Raw genomic sequence first — 24,255 nt, 5'->3', positions numbered from 1 at the left:
GTCCAATAGGACTAGTGTCCTCATAGGAAAAGAAAAAAAAAGCAGAAGGGGTGAGCACCGAGCAAAGGCCCCGTGAGGACGCGGCTCAGATGCGAGCCCGGTAGCTGGCCAGTCTGAGAATCTCCTCCAAACGGCAGCATCACAGTGAGGTAGCACCTCACACTGGTCAGAACAGCCATCATTAGAGAGCCTGCGAGTAACCCTTGCTGGAGAGGGTGTGGGGGAAAAGGAGCCCTCCTACACTGTTGGTGGGAATGTAAGCCGGTGCAGCCACTGTGAAAAACTGTATGGAGGTTCCTCAGAAATCTAAAAATAGAGCTTCCATATGATCCAGCAATCCTACTCCTGGGCACATATCCAGACAAAACTCTAATTCAAAAAGATACGTGCACCCCAATGTTCACAGCAGCAGTATCCACGGTAACCAAGGCATGGAAGCAAACTAAATGTCCATCGACAGATGAGTGGGCAGACGTGGCACATATACATACAGTGGGTGTTACTCAGTGATAAAAGGAGCAAGATAATGCCATTTGCCGCAGCATGGATGCAACTAGAGATTATCACACTAAGTGAAGTAAGTCAGGAAGAGAAAGGCGAATAACGTGTGATATCACTTATATGTAGAATCTAAAATATGACAACAGTGAACCCATCTATGAAACAGAAGCAGAATCCAGAATGTAGAGAACAGACTGGTGGCTTCCAAGGAGGAGGGAGATGGGAAAGAGATGGACTTTGGGATTAGCAGGTGCGAACTGGGATATGCAGAATGGGCAAAGGACGTCTTAACTGCGGAGCACAGGGAACTATATTCAATATCCTTCATTAACCATACTGGGAAAGAACATGAAAAATAAGGTGTATATATATATGTGTGTGTGTGTGTAACTGAGCCACTTTGCTGTACCGCAGTAGTTACCACAGCATTGTAAGTCATCTCTACTTCAATATTTTTAAACATGGGAGAGGAAAGCACCAGCAACCAGGGGCCTTGGCTCTGAGACTCCAGCCGTCCAGCGGGTGAGCCCTGCTCTCTTTCGGGCAGTTCTTGTGGGGGCGCTGGCGGACCTGCCCCCGGGTTTGCCCGGGAACGAACACATGGGTGAGGGGAGGCCGGACGCCTCTGGGGGTAAAGCGGGGGGGTGTTGTCTTCCAGTCCACACTCCCAACGTTTGCTGTCACGCCGCCCACATGAACGGTCCCCCTGCACCCCGTGACTCCGGGCTCCATGCTGAGCCGCAGCTTTCCTCCCTGCAGCGGCGGCTTCCTCCTCATGCCCGCCTGGCAGTGGGCTCCTGTCCACCCTCTGCCACACAGTCATGAACAACTCTCAGCAGATGATAAGCTGGCTCCCACTCTCCACACCGCTGGGGGCTGATTTCCTCTGGAACGTCTGCATCCCCATTTCCGTGGGGTTTGGAGAGAGATTGGGGAGACAGCTGCACGTGGTCCCTCACCTTGACCTAGACACCTGCGTTACTCGAACACACTGCAGCGTCGAGGCCCCTTGACCAGGAGGTTGGAGGTGGAGTCCTCGTTCTCATCTGATCATCACGCTCGTCACCGGGTACTTACACTCCTTTTCTCCATCAGCCCCTTACAGCTCCAATGCCGACATTCTTTAGGGAGTTCATTCCTGGACAGTGGACACCCATCAGCTAACCCCATGAGCCTTCTAGCCCTGCCAGTTCTTCCTGTCACTCCACTGTATCATAAGTGAACACGTGAGTCCCTTGCCTTTTCCCCACTGTTCAAGAACCTTGAGAGAGTTCAACCAGAAAGAAAATCAGAGGCAAATTACTCAGTGAGAACAGAAAGCTTAGGAGTCTCAAAATGAGGCAGAATCCTTTTGCCCCTTTCTTATTTTAGAATCCCCTGCTAGCAGCAGACTCTGCTGTTTCTTAAGCCCTAATCGCTCCAGAAATGAGGACACACTAAAAGGGCTTAAGCGAAAAGATTATGCAAGAGAAGGACTAAAGCTAACAGACACTGCCAGAGTGGCGAGGATACATTCACTCATCCAAAGAGAAGCTATTGGAACCCAGGGACACTTCAAACACAGCCCTTGCCCTCCAGGAATCTACAGTTCCATCAATCGGATCTTCCATCACGGAGCCAAACTGGAAAGGAGCAGTCAAGGATTTGCGGCTCTAGATAAATGTGAGGGTCAACGAGAATTCACTTGGTGGGGCCTGCAGCCTTTAGGGTGCAGCCTGTTATTGTCAACCAAATGCCAGAGACTGAAATGAAAGATGGAAATCTCACCAAGATGAAGCCTTCAGAGCACATGGCACAGAGATGGGCCAACTCGGTGGGAAGGGAGTGGCCAGCACGGCATAGCCCAGGGGAGGCCAGGAGAATGGACGCAGAGGGTCGCAGCCAGCACCTCGCCCACCTTGCACTGCCGGACCATCCAGAAGAAGCCTGCTGACGCCGGGCAAGGGTGGCATCAATCTTGTGTGGAACATTTGCTTGGAGATGGGCTACTTTTACATTGGTGACTAAAAAGATTAGGATGGTTTATTTAGCTCAGTTTTGACATTCACCTCAGATATCTCAAGCTGCATAACAAACTACCCCAAAATGTAGCATCTTGATGAAACAACCAATTCATTATTATGCCCTGTGATTTTGTGGGCCAAGAATTTGAATAGGACCTAGCAGTGCTATTCTCCTGCCCGATATGGTCCCAACTAAGAGTCCTGAGTGTTCATTGGAAGGACTGATGCTGAAACTGCAATACTTTGGCCACCTGATGCGAAGAATTGACTCATTGGAAAAGACCCTGAGCTGGGAAGGATTGGGGGCAGGAGGAGAAGGGGACGACAGAGGATGAGATGGCTGGATGGCATCACCAACTTGATGGACAGAGTTTGAGCAAGCTCCGGGAGGTGGTGATGGACAGGGAGGCCTGGCGTGCTGCGATTCATGGGGTCACAAAGAACACACTGCAGCGTCGAGGCCCCTTGACCAGGAGGTTGGAGGTGGAGTCCTCGTCCTCATCTGATCATAAGATGGACAGGACTTGAGCGACTGAACTGAGCTGAAGAACCCTTAGTGATTTCGATGGGTCTATTCAGTTGTCGCATGAGCTGGTCTGGAGGATCCAAGACAGTTTCACTTACGTGATAGAAAGAGTGCTGTGTCTAGCTGCTGAGGAGACTGGCTACATGTGACGCTTTCTGCACGGTGTCTCTGAGTAATGGCACTTCATGTACGGTGGCATAGTGCTCCAGGAGAAAGTGTTCTGAGAGCAAGTGGGAACTTCCAGGGTCTTAAGGCCTGAGCTGGGAAACTGGAACAGCATCATTTCCCTGGTATTCTGTATAGTCAGAGAGCTGCCCGTGTTCAAGGGTAGGGAATAGAGACTCCCCGCCTCAAGAGGAAGAGAGTGAGGGAATCTGCAGCCATTTGTACTCCATTGCAACATTAAAGAGAAGCCTGGAGAGCAGAAGACTGCAGTGTCCTAGTCACAGGGTGACTGACCATCATCCCATCTTCTCAGTGACTGACCATCACCCTGTTTTCTCAGGTTCTCTCAGGACTGAAGGATCTCCTGAGACTAGCCCAGGCAAATGCAGTCAGATGATCAGTCCACCTACTCAGCTCATCCCTGCCACCATGACCTGGACAGACATAGCAGTTTCTTCCCTTCACTGTACACTACTGTCTCCTCGCAGGAGATTTGTGCTCATATGGGTTGTGGTTTAAGGAGACAGTTCAGGAAACAGGTTTCTGAAGTTGCTGAACATAGATATGCTCAATATCCAAAAGGACTGAACAGACTGGAACAATGAGATAAGTTTAATGAGACGAAATTGAACAGAGAAAATTTAAGTTTTAACTTTGTCTTATTAAAGCCCAACTCAGGTATAGAATGAGGATCACAGATTGGTAGCAACACATATGAAATTATTCGGGGGTTTCAGTTGACTGTAGGCTGGGTGTGAGTCAACACTACCTTGTGACTATGAAAAATAAAAGCTGATTAAATGAAGTCAGGATCTCGATCAACAGGGATGCTCATCTTTTTCTAAACTGAAATGGAGAAATCACATCTGGGGTATACATTCATTGATTTGGGATACCAACACTTTAAAGGGGTTAAAAGACAACTTAAACTTCTTCAGAGAAGAATGTACAAGATCGAATGAGACCTCCAAATGTGGGATGGTTTGCCTAAGGGACCAAATATCCCTGAAGGATTAAATGTTGTTGTTGTTCAGTTGCTCAGTCGTGTCCAACTCTTTGCAACTACAGCATGCCAGGTTTCCCTGTCCTTCTCTATCTCCTGGAGTTTGCTCAAATTCCTGTCCACTGAATCAGTGATGCCATCCAAACATCTCATCCTCTGTCATCTCCTTCTCCTTCTGCCTTCAATCTTTCCCAGCATCAGGGTCTTTTCCAATGAGTCGGCTCTTCACATCAGGTGGCCAAAGTATTAGAGCTTCAGCTTCAGTCCTTCCAATGAATATTCTGGGTTAATTTTCTTTAGGATTGACTTGTATGATCGCCTTGCTGTCCAAGAGATTCTCAAGATTCTTCAGCACCAGAGTTCGAAAGCATCAATTCTTTGGCACCCAGCCTTCTTTATGATCCAACTCTCACATCCATACATGACATCCATACATACGCTTTGACTACACGGACCTTTGTCGGCAAAGTGATGTCTCTGCTTTTTAATACGTTGTCTAGGTTTGTCATAGCTTTTCTTCCAAGGAGCAAGCGTCTTTTAATTTCATGGCTACAGTCACCGTCAACAGTGATTTTGGAGCCTAAGAAAATAAAGTTTCCATCTTTCCTTTGTTTCCATTTTTCCCCCATCTATTTGCCACACAGTGATGGGACATCTGCATATCTGAGGTTATTGATATTTCTCTCAGCAATGCTGATTCCAGCTTCAACTTCATCCAGCCCAGAAATTCATGCAATGTAGTCTGCTGCTGCTGCTGCTGCTGTCGCTTCAGTCATGTCCGACTCTGTGCGACCCCATAGACAGAAGCCCACCAGGCTCCGCCATCCCTGGGATTCTCCAGGCAAGAATACTGGAGTGGGTTGTCGTTTCCTTCTCCAGTCCATGAAAGGGAAAAGTGAAAGTGAGGTCACTCAGTCGTCCGACTCTTAGCGACCCCATGGGCTGTAGCCTACCAGGCTCCTCCGTCCATGAGATTTTCCAGGCAAGAGTACTGGAGTGGGGTGCCATTGCCTCCTCCGAATGTAGTCTGCATATAAGTTAAATAGGCAGGGTAACAATATACAGCCTTGATGTACTCCTTTCATAATTTTGAACCAGTTCGTTGCTCCGTGCCCAGTTCTAACTGTTGCTGCAGGTTTCTGAGGAGACAGGTCAGGTGGTCTGGTTTTCCCATCTCTTTAAGAATTTTCCACAGTTTGTTGTGATCCACAGAGTCAAAGGCTTTAGCATAGTCAATGAAGCAGAAGTAGATATTTTTCTGGAATTCCCTTGCTTTTTCTTTGATCCTACTGCTGTTGGCAATTTGATCTCTGGTTCCTCTGCCTTTTCTAAATCCAGCTTGTACATCTGGAAGTTCTTGATTCATGCTGTTGAAGCCTAGCTTGAAGGATTTTGAGCATTGCCTTGCTAGCATGTGAAATGAGTGCAGTTGTGCAGTATTTGAATGTTCTTTGGCATTGCTTTTCTTTGTGATTGGAATGAAACTGGCCTTTTCCAGTCCTGTGGCCATTGTTGAGTTTTCCAAATTTGCTGGCATATTGAACAGAACACTTTAACAGCATTATCTTTTAGGATTTGAAATAATAGCTTGGCTAGAATTCCATCACCTCCACAAGATTTGCCCACAGTAATGTTTCCTAAGGCCCGCTAGGTCAGGGTACTAAATAGATTTCCTTAATGCACTGGAATAATAGACTTCCTCAAGTACAGAGAATTAAGGTCTAAGTGTAAGAGTTCCAGGGAAATAGGCTTTGTTCATGATGAAGGAATCCGGGCTGTAGAACTGTGCCATGATGCTGTCCACGTCACAGGGATTCTCTGGGGGCAGGGCATAGGACACCCATCGAGCACTTAGGAAGATACATTTTCCAAAGACAGTCTTGCCAGTACACATCTGATCCCATGTGTTCTTACAACATGGCATTGCCACTCCATCCAGGGAGGGGAACCTGTGTTCTCTCCCCTTGAATATAGGCAGATCTTTGTAACTATCTTGGCCAGTAGTGAAAATAATCCCATGTGACTTAAAAGGATAGGTCATCAGAAACATGTATGTTCCGCCTGACTGTCTCTTTTTCTCTGTTCCCTCTCTTTACTCTGGCCCTGGGAACCCTGGCACCATGCTGTGGGAAAGAAGCCACATAGAAAGACCACCTGCAAATAAAGCAGTTAACTAATAAGGACCTACTGTATAGAACAGGGGTCTATACAGTGCTCTGTAATGGCCTATACGGGGAAAGAATCTAAAAAAGTGGATATATGTATAACTGATTTACCTTGATGTACACCTGAAACTACAGATTATAAGTCAACTATATTCCAGTAAAAGTTAAAAAAAGAGACAGGACACCTGCAGATATTCTAGCTATTTTTTAGCCATTTAAGTCTACCCAGCCAAGAGCTGGCACCCACTGGTACACACGTGAGTGAACGAGACTTGAGAGGATAACTTCCCATCTGTTTTGACTTTTTAGCCGAGGCCCTGGACATTATGGAGCAGAGGTCAGTGGTGTCTGAATTCCTGACCCTGAGGATCCATAAGCATATGATGATGTTTATGTTGCTATACTTTGGGATAATTTTGGGATAATTTGTTATAGCAACCACTATAAAGAGGGGCCTATCCAAGTACTACCATGGTCCCCTATCCAGGAAGACAGAATCTAAAAGATGGTTTGGATTGGAGGGATGGGGTTAGGGGGTGTTAAGAGATAGGCAAGAGGCTGGGAGAGTAAAGTGAAGAACAAGGTGTTGAACAGATGAGATCAGGGGGGTTGGGAACTAAATCTGAGAACTGGGGACTCTAGGCACATAGTAAAGTAGGCATTCGGGCTTCCAAGGTGGCTCATCTGTAAAGAATCCGCCTGCCAAAGCAGGAAACACAGGAGACATGTGTTTGATCCCTAAGTCAGGAGCAGCCCCTGGAGGAGGAAATGGCAGCCCACTCTAGCATTCTTGCCTAAAAAATTCCATGGACAGAGGAGCCTGGCAGGCTACAGTCCATGGGGTGGCAAAGAGTTGGACGCGACTGAGTGAGTGAGCAGGCACACAAGTAGGCATTCAGTCTACAAAGGTTCGCTTCGTAGCTGTGAGTGGCTGCAGATCAGGGAAGTGCAGGGGTTACCTTAGCAGGCAGTAGGTGGGCTTCAGCACATGCCGTAGAGAAGACCTGGACAGCGGACGAGTGGCCAGACTAGATGACGACCTTGAATGCTCCTTTCAATCCTGAAATTCTACGCACTTTTTAAACTGAAAGAAAGTGAAGCCACTCAGTCGTGTCCAACTCTTTGCGACCCCGTGGACTGTAGCCTACCAGGCTCCTCAGTCCATGGAATTTTCCAGGCAATAGTGCTGGAGTGGGGTGCCATTTCCTTCTCCAGGGGACCTTCCCCACCCAGGGATCGAACCTGGGTCTCCCGCATTGCAGGCAGACACTTTACTGTCTGAGCCACCAGAGAACTTACGCAGTTCTTAGAAAAGTGTAAAATACTACACAGATGGGTGTATTATTATTACTGCATACTCTATGGGCCCAATAAGAAGAGGCTTAATACAAATTGGTAGGTAGCTGAAAGTTGTTGTGGGAAGCGAAATTATTCTCTAACAGAGGCACAGCTGGAACCCCCTCTCAGGGCAAGATAAATTCTCATTACACCATCCATCCTGCTAGAACCTTCAGTCATACATTAGATTCTGGGCCTCAAGGAATTAGCTCCACACAAAGGTGAGGAAAAGTGAGGAAAAAGAAAGAAATGCATGTGGAAGCAGGTGACAGCCTAGCCAAGCATTTAGCCAAACAACTCCAACTTCTGAAGCCACGTTTGTGAACAAATTGTATGTTGTTGGAGAACAGGGGCAAAGGCAACCAGCAGAAGGTACCCACTCCTGCCAAGTTTTCCAAATAGTTAATACTTCTCTACTGATCCGTTTGTTGCAATAGCTTTTACTTATTTTCTCAATTGGACTGACTTGCAACTTCTAAAGGGCAGGGATCAGATATCTTCATGTCCCCAGTGATTAGCATAATACCTGAAAGAGAACAGGAATTCACTAATTGTTTGATGAATGGGTAGATAGAGGGAATGGCTGGCTGACTGGTTCGCTGGCTGGACAGACGGGATATTTGAAGGCTGCCAACCCTAACCACCCTAGCGTGGGCTTGCTGGGCTGGTACTGACGAACGTTGGCCCAGAGCCTTTGAAGATGATTGGTTGAGGAGGACAAAGAAACCTGGACGGTGACCAGCGGTCACCTCTGTATCCACTTCTCCTCCCTTCAGCTGTTCTATAAACTACTGTGGAGCCCTACGATGGGTCCTTCTCCTTTTAAGCATATTGTTCACTTATTTAATAAATATTTACAGAACACCCCTGTCCCTCTGCTAGGCACTGGAGGTAAGGATTTAAATAAGCTGTGACTTTGACCTCTCATAACCAAACAAGGAATCACATATTATTTCATACGTGCAATGATGGTGGAAGAAGGGTACTGGAACATAATAAGAGTGGACATAAATCTCGATCTAGGGAAGATCAGGGAAGGTTTCCCATAGGAAACGGCCTGAGGAGTAGAACCCAGGTACAGCGAACAGGGTGAGTATTCCAGGCAGGAAGAAGAGCATGTTCAAAAGTCCAGAAACAAGCTAAAAGAGTTTCAGAAACTGAGACATCCTCTGGAGCCACAGATTGAGGCATCAACAAGTGTGAAGACTCCATGGAAGATCCCTTTTTATTCAAACTGAAAAAAAGGACTATTCACTGAAAAGCCTTTTTGCTGTCCTGGAAGAACCAACTGACAAGCTCCTGGCCAGTGAGGACTGTGTTTTATTCATGTTGGTGGTCGCAGACGACTAGCTTTCTTGCACACAGAAGGAGTCTTTTGCACACCTAAAACTTTCCCTGACACATGAGCAGATTCCGATTTTCTTCTAGAAGACTCTGTGCTCCAGGGTGGTCAGATTGAAGGGAACTTCCTTGTGATCCTGACTATTGCAGCAACTCTGTGTCAGCCTTTGACTATCATAATTTGAACTGTGGTGTTGGAGAAGACTCTTGAGAGTCCCTTGGACTGCAAGGAGATCCAACCAGTCCATCCTAAAGGAAATCAGCCCTGAATATTCATTGGAAGTGCTGATGCTGAAGGTGAAACTCCAATACTTTGGCCACCTGATGTGAAGAAATGACTCAATGGAAAAGACTCTGATGCTGGGAAAGATTGAGGGCAGGAGAAGGGGACGACAGAGGGTGAGATGGCTGGATGGCATCACCGACTCCATGGACGTGAGTTTGAGTAAACTCCGGGAGTTGGTGATGGACAGGGAGGCCTGGCGTGCTGCAGTCCATAAGGTTGCAAAGAGTCGGACACGACTGAGCAACTGAACTGAACTGAATGGCTGCATATCCATGAGCCTTTGTCTTCTTTTGAGTTTCCCAAGAGGCAGACCCTGAGACAAAAAACTGGACATTAGTAGCTCATTAGAGAGAGGATGCTAGGAAATGCTGGTAAGGAGGGCAGGAGTAAGACAGACAAGGAATGAAAGCAGGAGGGGACATGGTGGTGGTGAGTTTACTGCCATGGGAACCGGGGCTCCATCCTGCGTGAGTCTCTGGGCAAACAATTCCGAGCTGGCTCAGCCAAGGAGACACAGAGCGGGGGTCTTGACCCAGCCCCTCCCGTCTCGCACTGGTTGGAGGCAGCTCCTGAGAAGTGACCCGCCAGCGTTTGGGGCCTGCCCCACATGCAGACAAAGGAAGTGAGGGGCTGGGGGCAGGCAGTGATAACATCTGCTACAGCTCCCCTCCCACGTAGCCCCTCAGCTCTGCTCACGTGCTCAGGAAGACAGGAGGTCAGGCCCCTGAATGCCAGACCACCATCTGGTCTTGGGCTGAAGGGGATTTCCTGATGGCAGGAAGGCGAAGTCAACCTGCAGTCTGTTTGATTTCCTGGGGCACCGAAGAAGTCACGCAACTCTTCGCTGCATCTTTTTAAGCGTTATATTACCTTCTTCCTACCCACACTCACATGGTTCTTACACTATAGTATTTCATCTTATGCATTGCTATGCTTTTTGTTTTCAATCAAAATGCTGTTCATTAAAATCCTTTCACTCTTGCAAGGTTCTTTGTTATCTGCCTCACTCTTCCACATGGCAGAGAATGAACAGACCCGGGAGGGTTTGACAGTGATAGAAAAACTAGAAATCGTTTAGATGAGGTCGACCAGCAGCATAAAAAGAGAGCTAGGACTCAAATTCAAGTCTCTCGTCTTCTAGTTCAAAGGTCGATGAGCTTTGATCCTTGGGTCGATTCAGCCTAGTATCTAGTGTTACAAATAAACTTATATTAGGACATTCATTTACATATTATGATATGGTTTCTTTCATGCTACTGTAGCAGAGAATAGCTGTAACAGAGACAGTCTCACAAAGCCAGAGAATTTGCTCTCTGGTCTTTTACATTTTCTGCTCTCCTCATGCCATCCATAGTCACAATACACTCTGTTGTTTGGACTGCACCGGAACCCAGAAAAGTGGGGCAGTGTTGTTTAATAGGTACAGAATTTCAGTTTTGCAAGATGAAAAGAGTTCTGCACCCCAGTGTTCACGCTGCACTGTTTACAATAGCCATGGCATGGAAGCCGCCGAGATGTCCACTGACAAAAAAATGCATAAAGAAGTTGTAGTACATACATACAATTGATGATTACTCAGCCATAAAAAGGAACAAAATTGGGTCAGTTGTAGTGATGCAGATGAACCTAGAGCCTGTCATACAGAGTGAAGTAAGTCAGAAAGAGAAAAAGAAAAACAATTATTGTATATTAATGCATTTATATGGAATCTAGAAAAATGGTACTGATTAACCTATTTGCAGTGTTGGACAAGACTCTTGAGCATTCCTTGGACTGCAAGGAGATCCAACCAGTCCATTCTAACGGAGATCAGCCCTGGGTGTTCATTGGAAGGACTGATGCTGAAGCTGAAATTCCAATACTTTAACTACCTGATGCGAAGAACTGACTCATTGGAAAAGACCCTAACGCTGGGAAAGATTGAAGGTGGGAGGAGAAGGCGATGACGGAGGATGAGATGGTTGGATGGCATTACTGACTCAATGGACATAAGTTTGGGTAAACTCCGGGAGTTGGTGATGGACAGGGAGGCCTGGCGTGCTGCAGTCCACGGGGTCGCAAAGAGTCAAACATGACTGAGCAACTGAACTGAACTGAACCTATTTGCAGGGCAGGAATAGAGACGCAGATAGAGAACGGAGTTGTGGACACAGTGGGGTAAGAAGAGGGCGGGATGAGTTGGGAGAGTGGCACTGACATAGATATAACACCACGTGTAAAACAGACCGCTGGGGGAAGCTGCTGGGTAACACAGGCGGCTCAGCTTGGTGCTCTGGGATGACCTAGAGGGCTGAATGGCGGGGTGGGAGGGAGGCTCAAGAGGGAAGGTTACATGCATACACATGGCTGATCATGTTATTGTCCAGCAGAAACCAACACAACAATGGAAAGCAGTTATATTCCAATAAGAAAAAAAAGAAAAAGAGTTCTGTGGGTAGATGATCGTGACAGTAGCCAACAATGTGAATGTACTTAATGCCAAGGAACTGTGCACTTAAAAACGATTAAGATGATAAATGTTATGTTACGCGTATTTCAGCACAATAAAAATAAAAAAGAAACAAACAAACAAAAACCCAGCAGAAAAGCATGTCCTGCTTCCCAGTTTATAGATGAGAAAATTAAGGCACAGGGAGGTTAAGTGACTTGCTCAAGATTACTCAGCTGGTTAAGAGGCAGAGGCGAGTTTCAAAGCCGTATCTCCTGACGGTGTGTTTGTGTGTTTTTCCTGCCCAGCCTCTGCTCCCCGGGGCTCCATCATGCTGGTCCCTAGTTTAACTCATAAATATCCATCCATTCAGACAACAGCCTTCCTCAATAGATGGATAGCTTTCTGTTGGGTGTGAGAAATCTAGGTATATATCTCCATGTTTTTCTTGTTGCCTTCCAGCCAAACAAACATAGCTCTGGTACAAGAGAAGTTATAAGAATCCAAGAACAAGCTATAAATTCTGATAATGAAGGTGTTTTTTCTCTTTTTTTTATGAATTGTAATTTGTTGAGGTAGAAACGTAAGCCTTTCAAGTGCAGAGGAAAGATTTGCAGCAGAGCCGGTGAGACCTCAGTCTCACTGGTAAAGAAATACTCCTGAAGGTTCGGCACACCCAGTTGTGGCCATTCTAAGCCACAGAACTATTCCAGTGGGACCATATGATTCAGATAGCTGTCTGACCAATGTATCAATGGTAAAAGAATTAGAAAAATTGTACACATGCTTCATTGGAAGTATATGTATAAGTGACTAATATCGAGAATCACCATGAGACTCAAAAAAATTTTGCTGTCCCATCATAATTCATCTGTACCCATTTTAACATTTAACTGTTTAAATAATAAATTCAGATTACTTATGATGAAAAATGGGTTCTTGATTTGATACGCTTTGGAGCTAAAACTGGCAAACTAAACTATCACAGCTTACATCTTAGTGTGTAAGTTTGACAACACTCAGAGTGGCCGCGCCCAGCTCAGCGGGGAAGCCTGCTGTCTCGTCTGCCCTGCCCCCCGTCCCCTTGGGCTCATCCCTAAATACCCACCAGTCCTCGGGGCTTCTCTGTGTCCTAAGTGATCTCAGGTGCACCTCTCCCATGCTGTCTTATTGCCTCCAATCCCAACAGAGAGGCTGCCTGATACAAGATAAACATCAAGAGTCCAGAACCACAGTTGGATGTTGCAGCAGTTATCAAGGTCTTATCCTCTTTTCTAAATGCTTTTCCCTAAATCTCTGTGTTGCTTACACTGAAGATCAGTAAGCAGGAGTCCGCAGACCAGCGCCAGTGCTCACCAAATCCTCGCGCTCCCTCGTGGTTCTTTTCCAAGCGGTGCTGGTTTTCCCTGGGATGCGCCATGCTGCGTTCCTCTCCCATCCTCTCAGGATTGGCCCTGATTCCTTCCTTATTTCTGGGCGAGAAGCAAAACTGAGTCTTCGTCAGAGTTACCCTTAAAGAGGGTTTGATTTCCCTGATATGCTCTGCCTACTAGAAATACCAGGTCCCTCCCTCTGCCTACCCTCCCGAGATGGCAGCCCCACACGACCCTTCCTTTGGTTCTGAGCACACCGCCTACATTTGGCTGGTATCTGCCACTTAGCCGAGGCGCAGGGAGGGGCTGCTTAACATCTTTGCAACAGGAAGCATCAGTTCCTCATGGGCATCCAAGCCAAAAATAGACTTCCCACCAGGCAGACGCACAGTAGCCACCCACTACAGTGCCCTGTCACTGCCCTGGAAAGGCCTTCCCCCACCCCTCCGTCTGCCCCCTGCTGAAGCCCCCTTTGATTGATTGCATCCCTACTTGACCATATCATCCTGAATATTAAGCAGCCAGAACACTCACTGACTGACAGTTACCCTGTCCGAATCCCCATCCATTCAATCCCCACCCCTCCCCCACTCAGAGCTCCTAAGATTAGGTCCAGAGGCATTCTCCTAACTCAGAGAGGTAGGTGCATATTTTAAACGACAACAACCCCATCTGAAGTGTTAATTGCTGAGACACACTGTGAAGTAGCATTTTTAAACGGGTAACATTTTAGCCTTTACTCCTGGTTGGTGTTTAGACTTTGACGACTACAGCTCTCTAGAAGATAAATTATTTTGGGAACAGTTTGGGAAGAGAACTGGCTTCTGTTCAAATTAACGTTTGTCACCGTCATACACTTTGCTTCCACACCCTTTCATCTCCTACTTTTAGCTCCTAGATTTGTTAATTATGCCACATTTCACAGGAGAGGGGTGTGAAGGAGGAAGGCGATGAGGAGCTGGGGGAAGGAAAGGGGCTTTGACCTCAGAGCAGAGAAGGTGAGTTATTTTAAATGCAAGAAAGAAAAACGTCCATTTGTTTTAGCTACAGGGAATTAGAGGAAAAGATTAAAACAACAAACTTTTAAGAATGAAAGACATGCCGTATTAAATTAAAATCTTGGACAAACACCAAAAACATACTGTAGTCTGAGGAACCTGTGACAAATGGAAAGATTCTGTTTCCTCAATCTATCGAAGTCCTACATCCCAGGACAACTGAGACTCACAGCTTTCAAAACATCTCAACTTCTTAAATCCTGGCACTCTGTGAAGATTCTGGGCCATCCCCAGGATTCAGGGCACCCCAAAGATCAGCTTCCAAAGATCAGCCTCCTTCTTCCTGGCCTCCCTCCTCCATGTTGATTCTAGCAGTTGATATTTCAAGATTAGGATGACAAGAAATAAAGCCATTTTCCTCCACTGTTTTAAAATAAGAATTGTTGAACTCACACATGACTGTCACTCACAGCCCCAATAGGCGACTGACACTTTTTTACAAAGTTATTTTTTCTTTCAAAACAAGGATGACAATTCCTGCATAAAGTAAATCCTCCATCAACTGGGAAGCACAATCACTGGAATTTTTTGGCACTACTTTTGGGAGAAAGAGGTGACGGAGATGAAAAGAGTTGAACGTTGAGTACACTTGCTTAAAGCAGCCTTTTAGGCTGCAGCCCAGAGTCAGGCAGATCCCATGCAGTTTCTTTCTCACTCTGAATCTGTGGTTTTCGGTCAGGACTGATCAATGGTTATCAATGGTGCTGACCCTTGGCTACACTAAGACCCTGACCATCAAAGGAAGAATAAAGACTGTTTGATGCACTGTCCTTCCTAAGGCAAGAAATTAGACCAGAACATTTCAGGAAGATTTTCAACATTAGCTGAAACCTTCATTTTAATCAACTGATTGAAGAAACTACAATCTAGATTCCTCAATTCGTGTTTAAACTGTAACCTCATCTGTAAAATCAGAAGATCCCATTAGGAAGTTTATGAATTTCTTTAAGAAAGATCTATGAAGTGCCTAATCTGTGCCGAATGCTGCTAGGTGCTGTGAATAGAGCCATGAACAAAGTCCTTGCACTCAGATGACTTACAGGTTAGCAAGAGAGAGGGATATAAAACAATTATATAAATAATTTTTAACTGCAGTTGTGGTAGAGTTACCAAGAGCTGGTGCAAGATGTTATGAGACAGTATCATGGGGACAGAGAAACCCCATTTAGGATTCCAAATCCCAATTATGAGAGCGTGTGCAAAGGTGCTGAGGTGGAGTGGAGCCCAGTCCTTCATAGAAAATGAAAGTAGGAAAACAGAGCTGAAATAGAATCAATAAGTAACCAGAGAGGAGGCCGGGGATCAAGCAGTGATGATCGGAAAGGGCCTCACTGATCAGATTGGTGAGTTCATACTTCATCCAAGTAGCAGTGGGGAATTGTGGCCAAGGAACCTACATGTCCCCCAATATCTGTTCGAGCCTCCTCCATTTAGCAATAGAGCTCCAGGATTTAGCCAGGCACACAGTTGCCCAAAATAAAGACCTTATTTATCAGACTCCCATGTGACTGACTTCTGACCAATGAGATATAAGCCGAAGCAGTAAAAGCAACTTCTGGGAAGTCAGGGTCTTTAAAGAAGGGGTGTGGTCTTCCCTCTTCTCTCAGGTGGGATTGCTGTCATGATGGCAGGAGGCTGAGCAGACACCAGGGACCATGAAGTTGGAAGTCATACACTGAAGATAGCAGTGCCACACGATGAAAGAAGCCCAGAGGCCTGTCACCTGAGGGGCCACACTGGTCATAGCTGGTGCGTCTGGTCTTCTACTATGGCAGACAGAAGTACACTGAAGAACACACCTCTCCAAGCTGCTCGGTTTAGACTTCCTGCCAGTCCATGCCCAGCCTATTCTTAACTGATGAAGAACTCATTGCTCAAAGTTGAAGTTTGGGGTTGACATGTACACGTGATTATATTTAAAATAGATAACCAACAAGGACCTACTGTATAGCACAGGAAACCCTGCTCAGTATTCTGTAATAACCTAAATGGGAAAGGAATTTGAAAAAGAATAAAAATAAATAAAATTTTGAAGATTGAAAAAAGAAAAGTCTTTCTTTCATGGTGGGATTATAAGCTCTTAAATTTACAAATTTCTATGACTTTTATGAGCTATCAGAATATTTAATGTAAGAAATAAAACTGTAACAAAACTTTTGTTTGCTTATTCATTTATTGTTTTATTTATACACTTAATCATTTGGCCCCAGCTATGTACAAAGTACTTGTCTTAGCTGCTACAGAGGACAAAATCACAAATAACTTGATGCCTACCCTAAAAGGATTTATAACTTGGAAATACAGGAAGTATTTACAGGTCACTAGTAAAATGCAGATGACCAAAGAAGACAGTTAAGGAAAAACTGATGTTCAGAGTATGGATAATTCATAGAGATAAAACTATAACACATTGAGTATGAGCACTTAGAAAGCTATCGCATAGCCTAAGCTGGTTTAATGCCTCTGCTCCAATTCAGAAATCACCTAAACTAATACTCTGAGGCACGAAGTCTCAGAACATCAGGAAACTTTAGAGGAACCAAGTGTTTGTGCAATTGAATAATTAATAGGATTCTGCTGACCTCAGAGACCACTCAGGCAAAATAAACAGGCAAAAACCATTGCTTCCTCTGAAAGCAGGGATTAACAAAGAAAACTCAGCCCAACATGGGGCTTCAAACACCTGTTGATAAAAATCTGCTTTATCATTCTCATGGCCAAAACTAGCCCCAGTCATACCGTAGGTTGCTGAGATCTTACTTACGAGTTAACACTGCAGACTTTACGGAAAGAAACCTGATCCCATGATTAGGAGTTGAAAAGCCAAACGCTTCAGTGAGCAGTACTTTTGGACCATTCACACTAGCTGAAGGAGGAAACCCATGGAAGACCCACGTGCTATGGAGTCTTGGGTGAGCAGGCAATAGAGGGGAGGGAAGGACTATTTCTGAGCACCTTTGTGCCAGGAATCGTGTAAAGCGAACACTACATAGACACTTGTTTACTGTTTATACCATCTTTGCAAGATATGAGTGTTATCTCCTTTTACAGGTAAGGAAAATGAAGCTGAAGATCTGATTTATGCAGGACATACACCCAGGTCACAACCAGACTGCAACCCAAATGTTAAGTTAGGCTCCACGAAGCGCTGTGGGACAGAGTGTCTTTGTTGCCCATGAATTTGAAGTTCTTGCTTTGTTGTGAAAGAATTCGGAGATGAAGTGATAGGTAAGAAGTGCCTCAAAATATGGCATGGTTAACTTTTAGGGGCTGGGCAGTTTCATAGGTGGGTGCTGGAGAAGACTCTTGAGAGTCCCTTGGACTGCAAGGAGATCCAACCAGTCCATCCTAAAGGAGATCAGTCCTGGGTGTTCACTGGAAAGGCTGATGTTGAAGCTGAAACTCCAATACTTTGGCCACCTGATGGGAAGAGCTGACTCATTGGAAAAGACCCTGATGCTGGGAAAGATTGCAGGCAGGAGGAGAAGGGGACGATGGAGGATGAGATGGTTGGATGGCATCACCGACTCAATGGACATGAGTTTGGGTGGACTCAGGGAGTTGGTGATGGACAGGGAGGCCTGGCGTGCTGCGGTTCATGGGGTCACAAAGAGTCGGACATGACTGAGCGACTGAACTGAATTGAACTGAATAAGTGGGAGAATTATTCCAAATATTTTGAGGCAGGGGCAGGGATTTCCAGGAATTGGGCCACCACCCGCTCTGTGACCTTCCATGGTGGCCTCAGAACTGTCATGGCACTTGTGGGTGTCTCATGTAGATGCTAGAGTGTAACAGTGAGTGGATAACGAGGCTCAAGGCCCGCTGGGAGTCAAGTCTTCTGCCATCTTGGAGCCCGTTGGTTCTAACCAGTCTTTGTCATGTCCTATGGCCATGTCATTCTTTTAAAGGCTGTGACCTGCCCCCTACCCTCCTGTTTCACCTTCAGCTGTAAGTTGGAAGTGAGGGTTGTTAGCAGATAACCTCCAAGGGCATTTTCCTTGTAAACGTCAACTATAGTTCTTCACCTGATACCCAATAAGACCGTTGCTAAACCTTGGGGGTGCCTTCTAGTCCCAGCAATAGCAGTCTTCCCTTTGTACTAAATTGATAAATCCAGCATAATAAACCAACTCTCTCTATAGCTATTTATCATCTTAAGACTTGAAAACATCTTAAGATTTATGGAAACTGGCACTTTCAAACTTTTGTGAGAAAAATTTGACCATATCAACATTTAAAATTTTGGATTCTGTAATTCCATTTGATGCTGGGTTATTTCTCTCTTGAATAAAAGTCTGGAGGTAGCCATTGAAGCTAGTGTAACAGCTCAGCACCATGAAGTCCTTAGGCACATAAGATTCTCCAAGGCCAGGGCCCTGTCATCCCTATGATGTGGTCCTTGTCATTGTGGTCTGAGATATGGGCTAGAACTCCAGACATAACACCTGTATAAATCACATTGTTATTTTTAAACCTATGTAATTGCTAAGGGTTGGCATTCCCATGGGGAAATCCTTGCTCTTACACAGTCCTGGGGGGTGTGTGTGGTTATACATTGGTACAACCTTTCTGGGGGAAAATTTGATACTTTGTACTATGAATCATACATGTATATAATCTTTCACCCAGTATTTCTCTCTCTAGGGGCATATTTATCTCTGTCTCCCCTTGCATCTGGCTGACTTGCTCTGACTTGGAGAGAGAAGCAGAAGTGATATCCTGGGACATCCAAGCTCAGGCCTTAGGAGATTTATCAGCTGCATACACTTCTCCTTGGGAGCGGAGCCACCATGCCATAAGAAGCTCAGGTTTCACTATGGAATGCTGAGAGGTCACCTTGGAAGAGGAGACACTTTTCCTTTTATTCTCCTTTTCTCATTGATGTGTAGGTGATTTATAATGTGGTATTAGCTTCAGGTATACAGCACAGTGATTCAAATAGACAGATAGCTGATAGATAGATGTCATTTTTCAGATTCTTTTCCCTTATAGGTTGTTACAAAATATTTAGTACAGTTCCTGTGCTACAGTAGGTCCTTGTTGGTCATCTATTTTACATATGGTAGTGTGGATATGTTAATCCCCAAATTCCTAATATAAGGAGAGACTGTCTTTGATGATACTGCCTCAGTCAAGCTCTCAGCTGAATGCAGCCACGTGTGTGACTTCAGCTATAGCACATGGAACAGAAGTAGCCACATGTGTGACTTTATAGCACATGGGACAGAAGCAGCCACGTGTGTGACTTTATAGCACATGGGACAGAAGCAGCCACGTGTGTGACTTCAGCTATAGCACATGGGACAGAAGCAGCCACGTGTGTGACTTTATAGCACATGGAACAGAAGCAGCCACGTGTGTGACTTTATAGCACATGGGACAGAAGCAGCCACGTGTGTGACTTTATAGCACATGGGACAGAAGCAGCCACGTGTGTGACTTCAGCTATAGCACATGGGACAGAAGCAGCCACGTGTGTGACTTTATAGCACATGGGACAGAAGCAGCCACGTGTGTGACTTTATAGCACATGGGACAGAAGCAGCCACGTGTGTGACTTTATAGCACATGGGACAGAAGCAGCCACGTGTGTGACTTTATAGCACATGGGACAGAAGCAGCCACGTGTGTGACTTTATAGCACATGGAACAGAAGCAGCCACATGTGTGACTTTATAGCACATGGGACAGAAGCAGCCACATGTGTGACTTTATAGCACATGGGACAGAAGCAGCCATGTGTGTGACTTTATAGCACATGGGACAGAAGCAGCCACGTGTGTGACTTTATAGCACATGGGACAGAAGCAGCCACGTGTGTGACTTTATAGCACATGGGACAGAAGCAGCCACGTGTGTGACTTTATAGCACATGGGACAGAAGCAGCCACGTGTGTGACTTTATAGCACATGGGACAGAAGCAGCCATGTGTGTGACTTTATAGCACATGGGACAGAAGCAGCCACGTGTGTGACTTTATAGCACATGGGACAGAAGCAGCCACGTGTGTGACTTTATAGCACATGGAACAGAACGTCCCAGCTGAGCCCAGTGAGTCCACGGAATAGTGAGAAATAAATCACTGTTGTTTTTCCAAGCCATCAAGTTTTGAGGTGGTTTGTCACACAACAACAGAAATGAAACCATATCTTAAAGAAATAATGAGAGATAGCAACAAATATTTGTGTACAAGGATGTTCATAAAGAACATAAAGAAACATTAGAATTCATTTAAGAGCCTAAGGTGGTCTTCTGTTTTATACTTTGGCTACTCAGAAACCATTCCCACTTTTATTTCATAAAAGAATGCAGAATTTCCTTTATGAAAACCTTCCTCCTCATTTCCAATCAGTGTGACTCCAGTGAGGTTCCCCCATGCCAGGAGTGGATATTCTCAGACCCAGCCGCAGATCCCCCTGGGGTTGGTCAAGGGATGGGCATGACTCACACATCGTGGTCACAATCAGTGGATCCCAGACTTGCGCAGGAGCGACAGGAAAGAGCACTTTCTTCCTCTGGGGACTGTTGACAGTCAGAGATGACCGGAGATAAGAGTTCCTAAGAGGTTGGGAATGAAATGAACGCTCCACAAGGTGGACCTGAAAGAGAGAGAGAACCAGTTCTAGATGACATTGTTGAATCCCAAGATCAGGCCACATAGTAGGCTTCCTGGGCATAGGAACCAATAAAAGCCCTTTATTGGCTTAACCCAGTTGAGTGTTTTCTCTCTTGCAAACCAAGATTCCTAACTAATAAAAGGCCCCTAAGGGAAAGTTTGTTTGCAAAAGAACAGACATCCATTCAAATTAATTCCAGAAAGGAGAGGAAGTAAAGGAAGAAGAGAAGTAAAGGAAGAGGAAGGAAGTAAAGTAACGAGAGCCCCTCGGATGGCAAGGAGAGCCAACCCGTCCATCCTGGAGGAGATCAGTCCTGGGTGTTCATTGGAAGGACTGATGCTGAAGCTGAAGCTCCAATACTTTGGCCACCTGATGAGAAGAGCTGACTCATTGGAAAAGACCCTGATGCTGGGAAAGATTGAAGACAGGAGGAGAAGGGGACGACAGAGGATAGGATGGGTGGATGGCAACATCGACTCAATGGACATGCGTTTGAGCAAGCTCTGGGAGTTGGTGATAGACAGGGAAGCCTGGCGTGCTCCAGTCCATGGGGTCACAAAGAGTCGGATACAACTGAGCAACTGAACTGAACTGAAAGGAAGGGGAGAATCTTACGGGCTTCATAAAACTAGTTACCCAACCACAAATCTCTCCAGTTCTCTCAAAGTCTCAGTTTTAAATGCGCCTACACAATTTCTCACTGTTTTTATAGCCCAATTCTGTCCCCCTCATACAGACTTCATCATTATAACCTCAATCCCTATCATTTATATTACCTTTAAACTCATTTCCACAAATTTGACTGGCATAGTTTTAGCATCTCCAATGTTAAATTCCTAAAGGAAAGGTCTGATAGGATCAGCTTTGACTGTCTACCTGTGGTCCAATCAGTCATGTCCCAAGGCAATGATTATGAGATCTCTAGGGGTTGCTTTTTCAGTGGCTATGAGCTGATACCACTCTAATGGCAGAAAGCAGAGAGGAATTAAAGAGCCTCTTGATGAGGGTGAAAGAGAAGAGTGAAAAATCTGGCTTAAACTCAACATTCAAAAAATTAAGATCATGGCATCTCTTCATAACATCACTTCATGACAAATAGATGGGGACAAAGTGGAAGAAGTGACAAATTTTCTCTTCATGGGTTCCAAAATCCCTGCAGATGGTGACTGAAATTAAAAGACACTTGCTCCTTGGAAGGAAAGGTATGACAAACCAAGAGAGTATATTAAAAAGCAAAGACATCAGTTTGCCAACAAATGTCTGTATAGTCAAAGCTATGGTTTTTCCAGCAGTCATGTATGGATGTGAGAGGTGGACCATAAAGAAGGCTGAGCACTGAAGTACTGATGCCTTTAAACTCTGGTTTTGGAGAAGACTCTTGAGAGTCCCTTGGACTGCAAGGAGATCAAACTAGTCAGTCCTAAAGGAAATGAACTCTGAATATTCATTCATTGAAAGGACTGATGCTGAAGCTCCAATACTTTGGCCACCTGATGCGAAGAGCCAACTCACTGGAAAAAGACCCTGATGTTGGGAAAATTGAGGGCAGGAGGAGAAGGGGATGACAGATGATGAGATGGTTACATAGCATCACTGACTCAATGGACATTATATCTGAGCAAACTCTGGGAGATAGTGAAGAACAGGGAAGCCTGGTGTGCTGCAGTCCATGGGCTCATGAAGAGTCTGCCATGACTTAGCGACTGAACAACAATAACAATAAAATGAGCTGGAGAGATTTTCTAAAGAAAGATGTGGGCAAGGAGTAAATCATATGTATATCCAGACCATCACAAGGCAAAGAGGAATGAGTAACCAGACAGTAATATATTATGGAATATCAAGCAACCACCAGAACCATGTTTTCAAAAAATGCTTAATATCCTTCAACAAATGGGACAACTGGATTTCCACATGCAAAAAAAAAGTTGGATCCTTACCTCATACCATATATAAAATTTAACTCAAAATAGCTGAAGGAGCTAAATGTAAGCACTCAAAATTACAAAACCCTTAGAAGAAAATATAGGTATACATCGCTATGATGTTTTTTTGGCGTTGGTTTTTTAAATATGACACTAAAAGCATAAGAAACAAAAGAAAAAATAGATAAAATGAATTTCACAAAAATTAAAATCTTCTAATGTGTATCGAAGGATACTATCAAGAGTGTGCTTAAAAGACAACCCATAGAATGAGAGAAAAATATTTGCAGATTATATATCTGATAATGACTTAATATCCAAAATATATAAATGACTTTTATAACTCATGAACAAATAGAAAAACAACCCAACTTAAAAATGGCAAAGGACTTGAATAGACATTTCTTTAAAGAAGATATACAAATGGCTAATAAAAACATGAGTAAATGCTCAACATTATTAGCCATTAGTTAGTTAGTTAGTTAATTCAGTTGCTCAGTCATGTCCGACTCTTTACAACCTTACGACTCACAGCACGCCAGGCCTCCCTGTTCATCACCAACTCCTGGAGTTTACCCAAACCCATGTCCATCAAGTCAGCGATGCCATCCAACCATCTCATCCTCTGTCGTCCCCTTCTCCTCCTGCCCACAATCCTTCCCAGCATTAGGGTCTTTTCCAAAGAGTCAACTCTTCGCATGAGGTGGCCAAAGTATTGGAGTTTCAGCTTCAACATCAGCCCTTCCAATGAACACCCAGGACTGACCTCCTTTAGGATGGACTGGCTGGATCTTCTTGCAGTCCAAGGGACTCTCAAGAGTCTTCTCCAACACCACAGTTCAAAAGCATCACTTCTTCAGCGCTCAGCTTTCTTCACAGTCCAACTCTCACATCCATACATGACCACTGGAAAAACCATAGCCTTGACTAGACAGACCTTTGTTGGCAAAGTAATGTCTCCGCTTTTAAATATGTTGTCTAGGTTGGTCATAACCTTCTTTCCAAGGAGTAAGCATGTTTTAATTTCATGGCTGCAACCACCATCAGCAGTGATTTTGGAGCCCCCAAAAATAAAGTCTGACACTATTTCCACTGTTTCCCCATCTATTTCCCATGAAGTCATTCAGTTCAGTTCAGTCACTCAGTCGTGTCCGACTCTCTGCGACCCCATGAATTGCAGCACACCAGGCCTCTCTGTCCATCACCAATTCCCAGAGTCTACCCAAACCCATGTCCATCGAATCGGTGATGCCATCCAACCATCTCATCCTCTGTCGTCCCCTTCTCCTCCCGCCCCCAATCCTACCCAGCATCAGGGTCTTTTCCAATGAGTCAACCCTTCGCATGAGGTGCCCAAAGTATTGGAGTTTCAGCTTCAACATCAGACCTTCCAATGAACACCCAGGATTGATCTCTTTTAGGATGGATTGATTGGATCTCCTTGCAGTCCAAAGGGACTCTCAAGAGTCTTCTCCAACACCACAGTTCAAAAGCATCAATTCTGCGGTGCTCAGCTTTCTTC

At 45.1% G+C, this 24,255-nt stretch overlaps 1 long non-coding RNA gene across 1 annotated transcript; it reads right to left on the bottom strand.

Annotated features, from left to right (window-relative positions):
- Positions 1–8,901: 8,901 nt before the first annotated feature.
- LOC145539368 (uncharacterized) lies at positions 8,902–13,009 on the bottom strand. Its single transcript, XR_014077744.1, has 3 exons — positions 12,865–13,009; positions 10,025–10,961; positions 8,902–9,641 (listed from the first exon to the last, which is right to left on the bottom strand). It is a non-coding gene; the product is annotated as an uncharacterized LOC145539368 (long non-coding RNA).
- Positions 13,010–24,255: the final 11,246 nt, after the last annotated feature.

This window comes from Giraffa tippelskirchi, chromosome 2, assembly GCF_054371585.1.
Source record: "Giraffa tippelskirchi isolate mGirTip1 chromosome 2, T2T-mGirTip1v1.2.pri, whole genome shotgun sequence".
NCBI lineage: Eukaryota > Metazoa > Chordata > Mammalia > Artiodactyla > Giraffidae > Giraffa > Giraffa tippelskirchi.
This window is presented reverse-complemented; position numbering and strand designations above follow the sequence as displayed.